This window comes from Pseudophryne corroboree, chromosome 8 (genome assembly GCF_028390025.1).
Source record: "Pseudophryne corroboree isolate aPseCor3 chromosome 8, aPseCor3.hap2, whole genome shotgun sequence".
In the NCBI taxonomy this organism is placed as follows: domain Eukaryota; kingdom Metazoa; phylum Chordata; class Amphibia; order Anura; family Myobatrachidae; genus Pseudophryne; species Pseudophryne corroboree.
The window spans coordinates 253,926,326-253,940,288 of NC_086451.1; the positions used below are offsets into that span (position 1 = coordinate 253,926,326).

Consider the following 13,963-nt stretch of genomic DNA (forward strand, 5'->3'; position numbering starts at 1 on the left):
GCGCGATGTGTGCTGAGCGTGCGGGGGGACGACGGGGGGCCGCTCATTTCACCCAGCGGGTGAAATGAGCGACCTGCTAGATTGATCCTGCATGCAGGACAATCTAGCACCAGCGATAGCGACGCGCGGGGCCGCACATCACTATCGCTGTGTGGGGTACACACGGAGAGATTATGCTTAAAATCTAAGCAATCTAGTTAGATTGCTTAGATTTTAAACTGGAATCGCTCCGTGAGTACCCCCCTTTACACTCTGTTATCTCTCTATTGTTTGAAGCTCAGCAATCAGGCTTATATCAACACACTTGGAATTGGCTTTACCACAGGCAGAGGATACATAGAAAAGCCTTATGTCTTGGCCCATTTTAATTCACAGCCTGTAGAAAAGGAGGTGGTAAACTAACCTCTCAGCAGTATACATTTAGTGTCCACATTTTGAAGTTTTACAACAGAGAGTGTCCTTTCATGTGTAACTGACCCCCTATGCCAGATACATGGCTATCACTTAGTTTGACTTAAGACATTGGCGGTCATTCAGACCTGATCGCACGCTAGGTTTTATCGCTGCGCTGCGATCAGGTCAGAACTGCACGTGTATGCACCGCAATGCACAGGCGCGTCGCACGGGTACAAAGCGGATCGTTGCTGTGCAGTGGGTTTTACGAAGAATCCATTCGCACAGCCGATCACAAGAAGATTGACAGAAAGAAGGCGTTTGTGGGTGTCAACTGACCATTTTCTGGGAGTGGTTGGAAAAATACAGGCGTGTCCAAGCGTTTGCAGAGCGGGTGTCTGACGTCCATTCCGGTCCCGGACAGGCTGAAGTGATCGCAGCAGCTGAGTAAGTCCCGAGCTACTCAGAAACTGCAAAAGATCTTTTTGTACCGCTCGGCTGCACAAGCGATCGCACTCTTATACAGCTAAAATACACTCCCCAGTGGGCGACGACTATGCGAACGCTGGACTGCAAAAATACCCTAGCGAATGATCAGGTCTGAATTAAGCCCATTGTTGCTCAGAAGTGACCCTGAACCAGGTCAGCACACGGGACCCTTATCTACAACTGTCCTCCCAGAGTGTCATGCTGTGAATAGCATCACCGTTTATTTACTCAGAGCCATGCCTAGCAGATCAATGCAAACTCTGCCCAGTTTATTACCGAGTAGCCAGGTAACATTAATCTCTGAGAGAAAATTTTCCTACAGGAAATACATTGATATAACCCAGATGCATTGTCATCACTCAGAAATCTTGATATCACACTACTTATTAACAGGCCTATTCCTACTTGAAACAGGCCTATTCCTACTTGAGCCTGGATCATGACAACATCCTGCCATTAAAATAAGGCAAAAATAGAAAATGACCCTGAATGTATGTATACATTCATACAGCAGCATTGGTGTGGTCATTTAGACATAGAATAGACAGCAGCCTGGACAGCCCATAGAATGGAACCCTAAGGGAACTTCCTTACGAGTGCAGCAAAGGATTGTAACTAATACTGTAGATCAATGTTCCGGTTCAAAATATGTCACAATTAAGTTCTAAGAATGCTAGCCGCTGTATTTATGTATGTAATATGGACAGATTGCCTATCGGTATGCATAAATGGAACACACATTATTTCCCCTGAATTTGCCTGTCTGCTAGTTGTTGTTTATAGTGTTGTTTCTGTTTACAGAGATCATCACTATATACTGTATATCACAAATTCTCCCACCCCAAAATGTATTCTCCCTAAATAACATCCACTTGCCTCGTTTTTATCTAATTTATATCCCGTCTTACTGATTCTCAGTGTACACCGGTCAATGCAATTTCCCGCGGGTATGAGTCAGCGCGGCAACAGCCACACCTTAGGTCAGAATTAATTCGGGCTGAGTCAGCGTGCGAGATGCAGTGCTGTGGCCAGTGTATAAATGATGCTGCTATGGAACTCACACCATTCGCACAGAATTGGACTGGGAGGCATTCAGTTTGCCGGTTGTCGGGATCCAGGCTGTCAGGAGGCCGATGTCGGAATCCCGACACCCGGTAAAATACTGTCGTAGGTCGTCACCGGGCCCAAAGCGCGGTAAGCGGACAAGCTGCGCTCGCTGACAGTATTCCGGCTGTCTGGATCCCGGCATCGGTCTCCTGACCGCCAGGATATCTTACTGATCCCGTTGGACTGACCCCTAAAGCTAACTCCATAGCACATTTGGGGTGGTGGTATGTATTGTTGTGAGTGAAGTGTTGTGTGAATTTGTTATGTGGGAAAATCAAATCATAGCCAATGTATTTAGGCTACAATATGCTGTATTCCCAAGTGGAGAGTCGCCCCGCCCGCACACATAACTCTCTATACACCGGGGGCGGACGGGTGGGGGACACTTCATCTGCTCTCCCTCAGCAGCTCCCAGCGGCGTGTGTGGGGAGCCAGGAGGCTGAAGTCGGGCAGCGTCTGAGCATCCTGAGGACGCTCAACGCTGATCCCTCAATCCCCAGGATTGGAGCTTCCAATCCCGGGATTGAATCCCGGACGTTTTGGCCCTAAATCCCGGGATCGGCCTCCCTACTTACAGGTGTTTTTGCTGCCATTTAATTTTCTCTAACGTCCTAGTGGATGCTGGGACTCCGTCAGGACCATGGGGAATAGCGGGCTCCGCAGGAGACAGGGCACATCTAAAAAAGCTTTTAGGTCACATGGTGCGTACTGGCTCCTCCCCCTATGACCCTCCTCCAAGCCTCAGTTAGGTTTTTGTGCCCGTCCGAGAGGGTGCAATCTAGGTGGCTCTCCTAAAGAGCTGTTTAGAAAAGTTTTTTTTTTTAGGTTTCAATCTCAGTGATTCCTGCTGGCAACAGGATCACTGCATCGAGGGACTTAGGGGAGAGATTTCCAACTCACCTGCGTGCAGGATGGATTGGAGTCTTAGGCTACTGGACACTTAGCTCCAGAGGGAGTCGGAACACAGGTCAGCCTGGGGTTCGTCCCGGAGCCGCGCCGCCGATCCCCCTTACAGACGCTGAAGAGACGGCAGAACGGAGGTCCGGAAAGCAGGCGGCAGAAGACTCCTCAGTCTTCTTGAAGGTAGCGCACAGCACGGCAGCTGTGCGCCATTGTTGTCACACGGCTCACTGACTCAGTCACGGAGGGTGCAGGGCGCTGCTGGGGGCGCCCTGGGCAGCAATATAATTACCTTTAGTGGCAAAATAAATACATCACATATAGCCATTAAGGCTATATGTATGTATTTTAACCCAGGCCAGTTTCTTAAAAACCGGGGAAAAGCCCGCCGAAAAGGGGCGGAGCTTATTCTCCTCAGCACTCAGCGCCATTTTCCTGCTCAGCTCCGCTGGTGAGGAAGGCTCCCAGGTCTCTCCCCTGCACTGCACTACAGAAACAGGGTAACAAAGAGAAGGGGGGCATAAATTGGCGATATTTATATATATTAAGAGCGCATATATAGTAAACAACACCTTCTAGGGTTGTTTATATACATTTATAGCGCTTTTGGTGTGTGCTGGCAAACTCTCCCTCTGTCTCCCCAAAGGGCTAGGGGGTCCTGTCTTCGATTAGAGCATTCCCTGTGTGGCTGCTGTGTGTCGGTACGTGTGTGTCGACATGTATGAGGACGATGTTGGTGTGGAGGCAGAGCAATTGCCGATGATGGTAATGTCACCCCCTAGGGAGTCGACACCGGAATGGATGGCTTTAGTTATGGAATTACGTGATAATGTCAGCACATTACAAAAGTCAGTTGACGAAATAAGACGCCCGGCAAACCAGTTAGTACCGGTTCAGGCGTCTCAGACACCGTCAGGGGCTGTAAAACGTCCTTTACCTCAGTCAGTCGACACGGGTACCGACACAGATGAATCTAGTGTCGACGGTGAAGAAACAAACGTATTTTCCAATAGGGCCACACGTTATATGATCACGGCAATGAAGGAGGCTTTGCAGATCTCTGATACTGCTGGTACCTCAAAAAGGGGTATTATGTGGGGGGTGAAAAAACTACCTGTATTTTTTCCAGAATCAGAGGAATTGAATGACGTGTGTGATGAAGCGTGGGTTAACCCCGATAGAAAACTGCTAATTTCCAAGAAGTTATTGGCATTATACCCTTTCCCACCAGAGGTTAGGGCGCGCTGGGAAACACCCCCTAGGGTGGATAAGGCGCTCACACGTTTATCAAAGCAAGTGGCGTTGCCGTCTCCTGATACGGCCGCACTCAAGGATCCAGCAGATAGGAGGCTGGAAACTACACTGAAGAGTATATACACACATACTGGTGTTATACTGCGACCGGCAATAGCCTCAGCCTGGATGTGCAGTGCTGGGGTAGTGTGGTTGGATTCTCTGACTGAAAATATTGAGACCCTGGATAGGGACAGTATTTTATTGACTCTAGAGCAATTAAAGGATGCTTTCCTTTATATGCGAGATGCTCAGAGGGATGTTTGTACTCTAGCATCAAGAGTAAGCGCGATGTCCATATCTGCCAGAAGAAGTTTATGGACGCGACAGTGGTCAGGTGATGCGGATTCCAAGAGGCATATGGAAGTATTGCCATATAAAGGAGAGGAATTGTTTGGGGTCGGTCTTTCGGACCTGGTGGCCACGGCAACTGCCGGCAAATCCACTTTTTTACCTCAGACCCCCTCCCAACAGAAAAAGACACCGTCTTTTCAGCCGCAGTCCTTTCGCTCCTATAAAAAGCGACCAAAAGGACAGTCTTATCTGCCGCGAGGCAGAGGAAAGGGTAAGAAAGGGCAGCAAGCAGCCCCTGCCCAGGAACAGAAGCCCGCCCCGGCTTCTACAAAGCCATCAGCATGACGCTGGGGCTTTACAAGCGGACTCAGGAACGGTGGGGGGTCGACTCAAGATTTTCAGCAATCAATGGGTTCACTCACAAGTGGACCCGTGGGTCCTGCAGATAGTATCTCAGGGTTACATGCTGGAGTTCGAAAGGTCTCCCCCTCGCCGGTTCCTAAAGTCTGCTTTACCAACGTCTCCCTCAGAAAGGACGTCGGTTTTGGAAGCCATTCACAAGCTGTATTCTCAGCAGGTGATAGTCAAGGTACCCCTCCTACAACAGGGAAAGGGGTATTATTCCACACTATTTGTGGTACCGAAACCGGACGGTTCGGTAAGGCCTATTCTAAATCTGAAATCCTTGAACCTGTACATAAAGAAATTCAAGTTCAAGATGGAGTCACTCAGAGCAGTGATAGCGAATCTGGAAGAAGGAGACTTCATGGTGTCCTTGGACATAAAAGATGCTTATCTACATGTCCCGATTTACCCCTCACACCAAGGGTATCTCAGGTTCGTGATACAAGACTGTCATTATCAGTTTCAAACGCTGCCGTTTGGGTTGTCCACGGCCCCTCGGGTCTTTACCAAGGTAATGACCGAAATGATGGTTCTTCTACGAAGAAAAGGCGTATTAATTATCCCTTACTTGGACGATCTCCTGATAAGGGCAAAGTCCAGAGAACAGCTGGAAGTCGGTGTAGCGCTAACACAAGTAGTGCTTCAGCAACACGGGTGGATTCTAAATCTTCCAAAATCTCAATTGACCCCGACAACACATCTGCTGTTCCTGGGCATGATTCTGGACACGGTTCAGAAAAAGGTATTTCTCCCGGAAGAGAAAGCAAGGGAGTTATCCGAACTTGTCAAGAACCTCCTAAAACCAGGAACTGTGTCAGTACATCAATGCACAAGAGTCCTGGGAAAGATGGTGGCTTCGTACGAAGCGATTCCATTCGGCAGATTCCATGCACGAACATTTCAGTGGGATCTGCTGGACAAATGGTCCGGATCGCATCTGCACATGCATCAGCGGATAACACTGTCACCGAGAACAAGGTTGTCTCTCCTGTGGTGGTTGCAGACTGCCCATCTGTTAGTGGGCCGCAGATTCGGCATACAGGACTGGGTCCTGGTGACTACGGATGCCAGCCTACGAGGTTGGGGAGCAGTCACAAAGGGAAGAAACTTCCAGGGCGTGTGGTCAAACCTGGAGACGTCTCTTCACATAAATATACTGGAGCTAAGAGCGATCTACAATGCTCTAAGCCTGGCAAAATCGCTGCTTCAGGGTCAGCCGGTGTTGATCCAGTCCGACAACATCACGGCAGTCGCCCACGTAAACCGACAAGGCGGCACGAGAAGCAGGAGTGCAATGGCAGAAGCTGCAAGGATTCTGCGCTGGGCGGAGAATCATGTCGTAGCACTGTCAGCAGTGTTCATCCCGGGAGTGGACAACTGGGAAGCAGGATTTCCTCAGCAGACACGACCTTCACCCGGGAGAGTGGGGACTTCATCCAGAAGTTTTCCACATGATTGTGAACCGTTGGGAAAAACCAAAGGTGGACATGATGGCGTCTCGCCTCAACAAAAAATTGGACAGGTATTGCGCCAGGTCAAGAGACCCTCAGGCAATAGCTGTGGACGCTCTGGTAACACCGTGGGTGTACCAGTCAGTGTATGTGTTCCCTCCTCTGCCTCTCATACCAAAGGTACTGAGAATTATACGGAAAAGAGGAGTAAGAACAATACTGGTAGCTCCGGACTGGCCAAGAAGAACTTGGTATCCGGAACTTCAAGAGATGCTCACGGAGGATCCGTGGCCTCTACCTCTAAGAAGGGATCTGCTTCAGCAGGGACCTTGTATGTTCCAAGACTTACCGCGGCTGCGTTTGACGGCATGGCGGTTGAACGCCGGATTCTAAAAGAGAAGGGCATTCCTGAGGAAGTTATTCCTACTTTAATTAAAGCCAGGAAAGAAGTGACCGCACAACATTATCACCGCATTTGGAGAAAATATGTTGCGTGGTGTGAGGCCAAGAAGGCTCCAACGGAAGAATTTCAATTGGGTCGATTCTTACATTTCCTGCAAGCAGGATTGTCTATGGGCCTCAAATTGGGGTCCATTAAAGTTCAAATTTCGGCCTTATCAATTTTCTTCCAGAAGGAATTGGCGTCAGTGCCTGAAGTACAAACTTTTGTCAAAGGTGTACTACATATACAACCCCCAATAGTGCCTCCAGTGGCACCGTGGGATTTGAACGTGGTTCTAAATTTTCTCAAATCTCATTGGTTTGAGCCTTTAAAATCGGTAGATTTAAAATACCTTACATGGAAGGTAACCATGCTGTTGGCCCTGGCTTCAGCCAGGAGAGTTTCGGAGTTGGCAGCTTTGTCATACAAAAGCCCATATCTGATATTCCATTCGGACAGGGCAGAATTGAGGACACGTCCTCAATTTCTCCCTAAGGTGGTTTCGGCATTTCACTTGAACCAGCCTATTGTGGTGCCTGCGGCTACTAGCGACTTGGAGGACTCCAAGTTACTGGACGTTGTCAGAACATTAAAAATATATATTTCAAGGACAGCTGGAGTCAGAAAATCTGACTCGTTGTTTACATTGTATGCACCCAACAAGTTGGGTGCTCCTGCGTCTAAACAGACGATTGCACGTTGGATATGTAGTACAATCCAACTTGCACATTCTGTGGCAGGCCTGCCACAGCCTAAATCTGTAAAGGCCCATTCCACAAGGAAAGTGGGCTCATCCTGGGCGGCTGCCCGAGGAGTCTCGGCATTACAACTTTGCCGAGCAGCTACGTGGTCAGGGGAGAACACGTTTGTAAAATTTTACAAATTTGATACTCTGGCTAAAGAGGACCTGGAGTTCTCTCATTCGGTGCTGCAGAGTCATCCGCACTCTCCCGCCCGTTTGGGAGCTTTGGTATAATCCCCATGGTCCTGACGGAGTCCCAGCATCCACTAGGACGTTAGAGAAAATAAGAATTTACTTACCGATAATTCTATTTCTCATAGTCCGTAGTGGATGCTGGGCGCCCATCCCAAGTGCGGATTGTCTGCAATGCTTGTACATAGTTATTGTTACAAAAATCGGGTTATTACTGTTGTTGTGAGCCATCTGTTCAGAGGCTACTTCGTTTGTGTTATCATACTGTTAACTGGGTTCAGATCACAAGTTGTACGGTGTGATTGGTGTGGCTGGTATGAGTCTTACCCGGGATTCAAGATCCTTCCTTATTGTGTACGCTCGTCCGGGCACAGTACCTAACTGAGGCTTGGAGGAGGGTCATAGGGGGAGGAGCCAGTACGCACCATGTGACCTAAAAGCTTTTTTAGATGTGCCCTGTCTCCTGCGGAGCCCGCTATTCCCCATGGTCCTGACGGAGTCCCAGCATCCACTACGGACTATGAGAAATAGAATTATCGGTAAGTAAATTCTTATTATTTATTTATTTATTTTTCTCTATCGTCCTAGTGGATGCTGGGGTTCCTGAAAGGACCATGGGGAATAGCGGCTCCGCAGGAGACAGGGCACAAAAAGTAAAGCTTTATGATCAGGTGGTGTGTACTGGCTCCTCCCCCTATGACCCTCCTCCAAGCCTCAGTTAGGTTTTTGTGCCCGTCCGAGAAGGGTGCAATCTAGGTGGCTCTCCTAAAGAGCTGCTTAGAAAAGTTTAGCTTAGGTTTTTTATTTTACAGTGAGTCCTGCTGGCAACAGGATCACTGCAACGAGGGACTTAGGGGAGAAGAAGTGAACTCACCTGCGTGCAGGATGGATTGGCTTCTTTGGCTACTGGACATTAGCTCCAGAGGGACGATCACAGGTACAGCCTGGATGGTCACCGGAGCCTCGCCGCCGGCCCCCTTGCAGATGCTGAAAAGAGAAGAAGGTCCAGAATCGGCGGCAGAAGACTCCTCAGTCTTCTTAAGGTAGCGCACAGCACTGCAGCTGTGCGCCATTGCTCTCAGCACACTTCACACGGCAGTCACTGAGGGTGCAGGGCGCTGGGGGGGGGCGCCCTGGGAAGCAATGTAAACCTATTTTTTGGCATAAAATACCTCACATATAGCCTCCGGGGGCTATATGGAGATATTTAACCCCTGCCAGAATCCGTTAAAGAGCGGGAGACGAGCCCGCCGAAAAAGGGGCGGGGCCTATCTCCTCAGCACACAGCGCCATTTTCCTCACACAGCTCCGCTGGTCAGGAAGGCTCCTAGGCTCTCCCCTGCACTGCACTACAGAAACAGGGTAAAACAAGAGAGGGGGGGCAAAATTGTGGCAAAATTATATATATTAAAGCAGCTATATAGGGAGCACTTATTATAAGGCTATCCCTGTCATATATAGCGCTTTTGGTGTGTGCTGGCAAACTCTCCCTCTGTCTCCCCAAAGGGCTAGTGGGGTCCTGTCTTCTTTAAGAGCATTCCCTGTGTGTCTGCTGTGTGTCGGTACGTGTGTGTCGACATGTATGAGGACGATATTGGTGTGGAGGCGGAGCAATTGCCAAATATGGGGATGTCACCCCCTAGGGAGTCGACACCAGAATGGATGGCTTTATTTATGGAATTACGGGATAGTGTCAACACGCTAAAGCAGTCGTTTGACGACATGAGACGGCCGGACAATCAATCAGCACCTGTCCAGGCGCCTCAAACACCGTCAGGGGCTGTAAAACGCCCGTTACCTCAGTCGGTCGACACGGACCCAGACACAGGCACTGATTCCAGTGGCGACGGTGACGAATCAACCGTATTTTCCAGTAGGGCCACACGTTATATGATTTTGGCAATGAAGGAGGCGTTACATATTGCTGATACTACAGGTACCACAAAACAGGGTATTATGTGGGGTGTGAAAAAACTACCTATAGTTTTTCCTGAATCAGATGAATTAAATGAGGTGTGTGATGAAGCGTGGGTTGCCCCCGATAAAAAACTGCTAATTTCAAAGAAGTTATTGGCTTTATACCCTTTCCCGCCAGAGGTTAGGGCGCGCTGGGAAACACCTCCTAGGGTGGACAAGGCGCTCACACGCTTATCAAAACAAAGTGGCGTTACCCTCTCCTGAGACGGCCGCACTTAAAGATCCAGCAGATAGGAGGATGGAAAATATCCAAAAAAGTATATACACACATACAGGTGTTATACTACGACCAGCTATAACGACAGCCTGGATGTGCAGTGCTGGGGTAGCTTGGTCAGAGTCCCTGATTGAAAATATTGATACCCTGGATAGGGACAATGTTTTACTGTCTTTAGAGCAAATAAAGGATGCGTTTCTTTATATGCGTGATGCACAGAGGGATATTTGCACACTGGCATCACGGGTAAGTGCTATGTCCATTTCGGCCAGAAGAAGTTTATGGACGCGACAGTGGTCAGGTGATGCGGACTCAAAACGGCATATGGAAGTTTTGCCGTATAAAGGGGAGGAGTTATTTGGTGTTGGTCTATCGGATTTGGTGGCCACGGCTACAGCCGGGAAATCCACCTTTTTACCTCAAGTCACTCCCCAACAGAAAAAGACACCGACTTTTCAGCCGCAGCCCTTTCGTTCCTTTAAAAACAAGAGAGCAAAGGGATATTCATATCTGCCACGAGGCAGAGGAAAGGGGAAGAGACTGCAACAGGCAGCTCCTTCCCAGGAACAGAAGCCCTACCCCGCTTCTACAAAAGCCTCAGCATGACGCTGGGGCTTCTCAAGCGGACTCGGGGGCGGTGGGGGGTCGTCTCAAGAATTTCAGCGCGCAGTGGGCTCACTCGCAGGTGGATCCCTGGATCCTGCAGATAATATCTCAGGGTTACAGGTTGGAACTAGAGACGTCTCCACCTCGCCGTTTCCTGAAGTCTGCTTTACCAACGTCCCCCTCCGACAGGGTGACGGTCTTGGAAGCCATTCACAAGCTGTACTCTCAGCAGGTGATAGTCAAGGTACCCCTTTTACAACAAGGAAAGGGGTATTATTCCACTCTATTTGTGGTACCGAAGCCGGATGGCTCGGTAAGACCTATTCTAAATCTGAAATCCTTGAACCTGTACATAAAAAAGTTCAAGTTCAAGATGGAGTCACTCAGAGCGGTGATAGCGAACCTAGAAGAAGGGGACTTTATGGTATCCTTGGACATCAAGGATGCGTATCTCCACGTTCCAATTTACCCCTCACACCAGGGGTACCTCAGGTTCGTCGTACAGAACTGTCACTATCAGTTTCAGACGCTGCCGTTTGGATTGTCCACGGCACCTCGGGTCTTTACCAAGGTAATGGCCGAGATGATGATTCTTCTTCGAAGAAAAGGCGTATTAATTATCCCATACTTGGACGATCTCCTAATAAGGGCAAGGTCCAGAGAACAGCTAGAGATGGGACTAGCACTGTCTCAAGAAGTGCTAAAGCAGCACGGGTGGATTCTGAATATTCCAAAATCCCAGTTAATTCCGACAACACGTCTGCTGTTCTTAGGGATGATTCTGGACACGGTTCAGAAAAAGGTTTTTCTCCCGGAGGAAAAAGCCAAGGAGTTATCCGAACTTGTCAGGAACCTCCTAAAACCAGGAAAGGTGTCTGTACATCAATGCACAAGAGTCCTGGGAAAAATGGTGGCTTCTTACGAAGCAATTCCATTCGGCAGATTCCACGCAAGAGTTTTCCAGAGGGATCTGCTGGACAAATGGTCAGGGTCGCATCTTCAGATGCACCAGCGGATAACCCTGTCTCCAAGGACAAGGGTATCTCTTCTGTGGTGGTTGCAGAGTGCTCATCTATTGGAGGGCCGCAGATTCGGCATACAGGATTGGATCCTGGTGACCACGGACGCCAGCCTGAGAGGCTGGGGAGCAGTCACACAAGGAAGAAACTTCCAGGGCGTGTGGTCGAGCCTGGAAACGTCTCTTCACATAAACATTCTGGAACTAAGAGCAATCTACAATGCTCTAAGCCAGGCAGAACCTCTGCTTCAAGGAAAACCGGTGTTGATCCAGTCGGACAACATCACGGCAGTCGCCCATGTAAACAGACAGGGCGGCACAAGAAGCAGGAGTGCAATGGCAGAAGCTGCAAGGATTCTTCGCTGGGCGGAGAATCATGTGATAGCACTGTCAGCAGTGTTCATCCCGGGAGTGGACAACTGGGAAGCAGACTTCCTCAGCAGACACGACCTTCACCCGGGAGAGTGGGGACTTCATCCAGAAGTTTTCCACATGCTTGTAACCCGTTGGGAAAGACCAATGGTGGACATGATGGCGTCTCGCCTCAACAAAAAACTGGACAGGTATTGCGCCAGGTCAAGAGATCCGCAGGCAATAGCTGTGGACGCGCTGGTAACGCCTTGGGTGTACCAGTCGGTGTATGTGTTTCCTCCTCTGCCTCTCATACCAAAAGTATTGAGAATTATACGGCAAAGAGGCGTAAGAACGATACTAGTGGCTCCGGATTGGCCAAGAAGGACTTGGTACCCGGAACTTCAAGAGATGATCACGGAGGATCCGTGGCCTCTACCTCTGAGAAGGGACCTGCTTCAGCAGGGTCCCTGTCTGTTTCAAGACTTACCGCGGCTGCGTTTGACGGCATGGCGGTTGAACGCCGGATCCTAAAGGGAAAAGGCATTCCGGAAGAAGTCATTCCTACCTTGATTAAAGCAAGGAAGGAAGTAACCGCGCAACATTATCACCGCATTTGGCGAAAATATGTTGCGTGGTGCGAGGATCGGAGTGCTCCGACGGAGGAATTTCAACTGGGTCGATTCCTACATTTCCTGCAATCAGGATTGTCTATGGGTCTCAAATTGGGATCTATTAAGGTTCAAATTTCGGCCCTGTCGATTTTCTTCCAGAAAGAATTGGCTTCAGTTCCTGAAGTCCAGACCTTTGTTAAGGGAGTACTGCATATACAGCCCCCTGTGGTGCCTCCAGTGGCACCGTGGGATCTCAATGTTGTTTTGGACTTTCTCAAATCTCATTGGTTTGAACCACTAAAAAATGTGGATTTGAAATATCTCACATGGAAAGTGACCATGCTACTAGCCCTGGCTTCGGCCAGGAGAGTGTCAGAACTGGCAGCTTTATCTTACAAAAGCCCATATCTGATTTTCCATTCGGACAGGGCAGAACTGCGGACTCGTCCGCATTTTCTCCCTAAGGTGGTGTCAGCATTTCATCTGAACCAGCCTATTGTAGTGCCTGCGGCTACAAGCGACTTGGAGGACTCCAAGTTGTTGGACGTTGTCAGAGCTTTAAAAATATACATTTCAAGGACAGCTGGAGTCAGGAAATCTGACTCACTGTTTATACTATATGCTCCCAACAAGTTGGGCGCTCCTGCGTCTAAGCAGACTATTGCGCGCTGGATTTGTAGTACGATTCAGCTTGCACATTCTGTGGCAGGCCTGCCACAGCCAAAATCGGTAAATGCCCACTCCACAAGGAAGGTGGGTTCTTCTTGGGCGGCTGCCCGAGGGGTCTCGGCATTACAACTCTGCCGAGCGGCTACGTGGTCGGGGGAGAACACGTTTGTAAAATTCTACAAATTTGATACCCTGGCTAAGGAGGACCTGGAGTTCTCTCATTCGGTGCTGCAGAGTCATCCGCACTCTCCCGCCCGTTTGGGAGCTTTGGTATAATCCCCATGGTCCTTTCAGGAACCCCAGCATCCACTAGGACGATAGAGAAAATAAGAATTTACTTACCGATAATTCTATTTCTCGGAGTCCGTAGTGGATGCTGGGCGCCCATCCCAAGTGCGGATTATCTGCAATAATTGTACATAGTTATTGTTACCTAAATCGGGTTATTGTTGTAGGGAGCCATCTTTCAGAGGCTCCTCTGTTATCATACTGTTAACTGGGTTTAGATCACAGGTTGTACGGTGTGATTGGTGTGGCTGGTATGAGTCTTACCCGGGATTCATAAATCCTTCCTTATTGTGTACGCTCGTCCGGGCACAGTATCCTAACTGAGGTTTGGAGGAGGGTCATAGGGGGAGGAGCCAGTACACACCACCTGATCATAAAGCTTTACTTTTTGTGCCCTGTCTCCTGCGGAGCCGCTATTCCCCATGGTCCTTTCAGGAACCCCAGCATCCACTACGGACTCCGAGAAATAGAATTATCGGTAAGTAAATTCTTATTTTAAACTGTACTAATTATTT

At 49.1% G+C, this 13,963-nt stretch overlaps 1 protein-coding gene across 2 annotated transcripts in view; it reads left to right on the forward strand.

Moving 5' to 3' along the window:
• ABCB7 (ATP binding cassette subfamily B member 7) overlaps window positions 1–13,963 on the forward strand; it is a 432,229-nt gene that overhangs the window by 381,699 nt on the left and 36,567 nt on the right. The window lies entirely within an intron of this gene.